Genomic DNA, 5,111 nt, shown 5'->3' on the forward strand with positions numbered 1-5,111 from the left:
TTACATATAGATAAATATCATCACCATACAATATATACAGTCATCAGACACTTGTCCCGATAAACAATACGCAATAAATACACGAACTGACAACATTCTTGCAGGCAATTTCTAGTGCTGTTGATTGAAATTTTTACAAGTTTTCAACTGTTCGGATTCATTTTCACAACAAAAAGAAAGGAGTAAAAAAAAAAAAAAAAAAAGAAGAATAAAACCCAAGATGATTGAAATCTTCTGTGATGAGGAGCCATCTTAGAAATCCTGTGGCAGAGCAGAATCGAATTATAACAAATCAAATATAAACAGTCTGTTGAGATGTGTATAACTTAGAGCAGGTAATGCTTCGCCCTTTATTCCAAGTAGCAATCATAGCAAACTGAAAGGATCTTCTGATCAATTTGAAGACCATTTATTACCATACGTGATAGGCGTGACTTGATTCTTAGTAACTAACAGCCTGGACTCACTCACCACATCTGGAAATCTTATTCTCTAAGCTTAAGCAAAACAAATCAGCTCAATAATTCTAAAACAGGACGATAAACACTGCGAGCAACACCAGCTTTCTGAAATTGGACGTTTATTTTAATATTCAAAAATTAGTCAAAAACGAATGTAAGATTTATGTATAATTTTCCAAGCATTAAAATATACAGAAACAAGCTGTACTTAAAGAGAAGTGCAAACAGATATAGCATTTATTGACACTAGTTTCCTAAACAACTTTCAGAATTAACCTGAACTTTGATCATTGCCAACAACTAACCGACTTGAAAAATTTTATCTCACAATTAAATCTTATTCAATCTTGTGTCACTCGACGTCATTTCGACGGCATCTGAGAAATTATCGCCTCATCTTTGCAATCCGTACATCCACATGAGCAAATGCTGTTCATGATGCTCCGTCCGATCCGAACAGTTTAGTTTACATCTCTACTAATCGAATACAGTTATGCATTTTCCTACCGTTAAGATCGGGATGGTTAGATTGAAAGCCTGATATGCTATCGTTCAACGTGACGCATTAAGAACGTCACCCACATTCTATACAAGCAAAAAGTACCAAGCATAATTTATATTACATCATTAAAAGATTACAAATCCACTGGTGGTATAATAAATATTATGTTGAAAGAAATTTAAGAAGAAATAACAAGAGCACTGACACCTTTGAATGGCCTCGAGTACGAGAACTAGTTCCTTCTCAAAACCCAAGTTTTATGGACTCACATATGTTTGATTGTGAAAACTGAACTGCTCTCATAATTTTTGGCGGAAGATAGAGCTGCATGCGTTTATTGTTTAGAAAACTTCAGGAAATACTCTAATCATTCATTAAATGTACTCAAAAAAAAAAGATGCAAAATGAATATGATGATGCTGCGCGCTGCGTTGGAGCCGTCATGCATGTGTTTAGAATTATACTATCACATGACTATACATCAAAACGTAATATGAAAAAGCAAAAAAAGGCGAAAAAAGACTGTTTTTCCAGGGGAAGGTGACCTTGTAGATGCTGCCTGACTTTGAATTTTCATTTCGGTACTAGTCTTTCTTTTTTTTTAACAAAAAAAAAAATTTAGCACCACTGCATCAAGGTTTAAATAACCAATCCAAATAACATATATATAACTGCATTGACATAATATTTCATTCAGAAGAATATTTGGAAGTTAATGCACTTTCTCAAGACATAAACTTATCATATATGGGAGTTAGCAATTTTTAGGTTACATATTGAATAAGAAACTCTTTTTAAAGTATCTAATTGTAAGTTCAATGAAAATTTAGATCCTAAAACTCTACCACAATTTGAGGCTAATAAAAGGAGTTCTTCTCCTTATTGGTAATCATAAGATCAATTTGAAATCAAATCATGATTATATCATTTTTTATGCATTAAGACTCTTTTGCTCTTGTCTATTACAGACCTCCTTTACTTATTCTCATATAGTAAATACTTTTCCTCCAGAGCCAACATAATAGGTAGCATATTAATATTGGGCATAGAGATTGTGAATAAAAAAAATAGGGTAAGCCTTAAAATATACGCCCCACCCTAACACCCCCCCCCCCCCCCCCCCCCCACTGATTTAGCCGATAATTTTTATTTTTGCTTTATTCAGTGTGGTTTAAAAATTACACTCACAATTATCTACTGTGGTTCACACTTTTTATTTTGCACCCTATGAACAGCTGCCAATTTTTTTTTGTTTTGTGACTATGTGGTTTTCAAAAAAAAAAAAATTCCACTTTTACGTGCTCTCATTGACAGAGAAATTTTTTTTGCTGAATCAAGAATTAACCACCAGAATAGTAAAGGTGCAAATTTTGAGACTACAACGATGGCTAACTGAAAAACAACACTAAACACACCGAGGGGGTAGATTAAAGCTTATTATCCCAATAAAAAAAATTATAAAGCAATGGTACAATATGTTATTAAGAGAAATACATAAAAAATTGCAAGTTTCATGTACTAATTTTAAAATGTGCAATTGGTTAAAGTAGTGCTGGTGAGAGCCGTACGAGGCAAGTACCACAAGCCAAGGAAGCATACCTCCCGAATTTGGGCAAAGCAAGCCAATGCTAGAGGACGAAACCCAGTCAAGTGATACCCTAGGGATGTGCAATACTTTTACACAAATCTGCCATGAGGCTTTTGCACCGCCTCTATCAACACCGGAATTGCCAAGCCTATCAAGTCGAGCGTGTTGAAAGTCACTCTCGGCAGATCGGCAATACATGATATTTGCGGCAGTTGGAAATAGTCAGGTCTTCAAAGGGAATGACTAGCGCTTTCCAAGTTGTTAGGCAAGCGACTTGATGCATGCCCACTCCTGAATTCTAGTTCTTTGGCGAGTGAGTGTGCGAAGCACTTGCTCTTCTCCGACCGAATGCATTCTTCTTTAGAATCCTCAATATCAATTGCGCTTGGAGAGAGGAAGGGTTTCTCTGCGAGCAGCACAGATAGAGCACGAGGAGCATCAACTTGATGAAATCTCTTATAACAGACTCCCTGACTCGGCTTTTGCATGGGCGAGTTCATCGAATCCCATCAAAAAGAGAACTGCAAGTGTTATTGAACTCTTTGACGGCAACGAACAAATATTTGGATAGTTGGTGATTCTCAAATCACAGCAGTGATTTCAGAATGACCCGCTGTTAAGGGATGCCACGAATGGTATTAATGTTCAGCCTCTGAATCGATTGCGGAAGTGGATCAGACAGGATCAATCAAAATCCTTCCAATCACTTGCCTCGATCTCAAGCATCTCTTAGAGACGAGGCAGGATAGCGGTGCCTGCCACCTTTCTGCAGATGAAGTTGGGGCAAAAAAGGATACGATGAGCTCCCGCCAATGAGCCCGAGGGGTTCCAAACCCCCAGTAAGGTTAGGAACCAGCCATTGCTGATATGTAGTCTCGCCAGCTCTCAGACATCCCAGACACTCCGCGAGGGAAGCGATGTAAGAAGAAACATATTACAAGTTCAGCGGATTTTAAGAGAAGCAAGACCTCGCAAACCCTTCCGCAATTGTGCTGTTGGTGAGTGGGCATGAAGCTCGATATCAAGCTTTTAAGGAATGGGGCAGGACTAGCCCTGCCGCCTCCTCCCCCTGCTGGTTTTGGTAGACAATGTCCATGCCTTTTCTAACCAGTTAACGCAATTTCTGTTTGTGATCCCACGCCCGTAAATCCCACTCTATTTCCGATACAATACCGTGGGCCGTGCGTACGCAACCAGCCTCCATAAAAGTCACTACTCGTGAAATATCTGTACGTCTTGTTATGGACCTAAATATTGCTAAATCCTCTCTTGGAGACATTGCAAGGAGAGCAAGCTAGAAAGCACGAGCTTATTTCAGGTTAGGGAAAGGACGGGACGTTTGCTTTAGTGTCGCATTCGTAAGCTCAAGAGAATATAAGATTGTGTTAAGAGGTATCGGCTGCCTACATCCAACTTGGGCAATAGGCAAACCCTGATAGCCATGATATTGATGATGATGAAAATCGGGAGGCGGACGAAGACCCTCTGAGTACTTGTGCATCCATATCTGACGATCTGCTAATGTTATCGTGCGTACTCCATGTCTAAACAAAGTTCCTCAATACATTCATTATATTCTCCACAGGGCCTCCCCTTTTCTTTAACATTCTCAAGACCCTTATATGTATTGAATACCCTAAAATTTCTTAGGCTCTCCAGTTGTTTTCAAGGCCAGCCAATCCCAACAACATGTCAGCAATTCACGTCATGGATATATAAATGCGCAACATTAATCAGTTGGCTAGGTCCTTTTGCCTACAATGTACATTTTCCTTATATACAACAACTCTAAATGGGTAGTGTGTAGAAACTGATATCTCTCTGGGCTAAAATGTGGGAGTGAGGTTAACACTGTTTTTTTTTTTTTTTAAACCAAGTTTATATCACCCGTTGGATCAAAGAGTTGTAGGATCTACAACTCAATATGGGGTGTATGGGTAGCACGACTCTTTTTTGACCCCTTCTTTTTTGGCAAATAAATTGTACGGCTAGTCCCTAAAGCTTGAGTGAATTTCATTTTGGTCCTCAAACTTTTGATTTAGCAATCGAGTCCATGGCCTTTTGATAAGATTTCAAATTAGTCGCTAACCTTTCAACAATGTCTTAATTTAGTCCTCACTTAAGATTAAAATTTCTTGCTTGCATCTAGTTCGTCTGTTATATTTGTACACTAGTATATAATACATCTGTTTTTCTTTCATGATCTATCACATCTTTTAATTTAGAGATCAAATTTTTATATCCAGAAAAAAAGTTATAACTCAATGGATGATACAGTTAAAATATGAGATGGAAAAAGTAGTCAATAAATGCATGGTACCTCGGTGTAGGGCTGGCAAATGAGCGAGCCGGCTCGTGTTCGACTCGCGTTCGACTCGATATTTGGCTCGCTCGAGCTCGACTCGAAATTAAATGAGCGAGCTTGAACAATAAAAAAAGCTCGAAATTCGTTTCAAGCCGAGCTTGAGTGTTACTCGGCTCGTTCGAATTAGGCTCGAAAAGCTCGAATGAATATATATATATATATATATATATATATATATATATATATATATATATA

The sequence above is a fragment of the Ananas comosus genome, linkage group 4 (genome assembly GCF_001540865.1).
Source record: "Ananas comosus cultivar F153 linkage group 4, ASM154086v1, whole genome shotgun sequence".
Lineage (NCBI taxonomy): Eukaryota > Viridiplantae > Streptophyta > Magnoliopsida > Poales > Bromeliaceae > Ananas > Ananas comosus.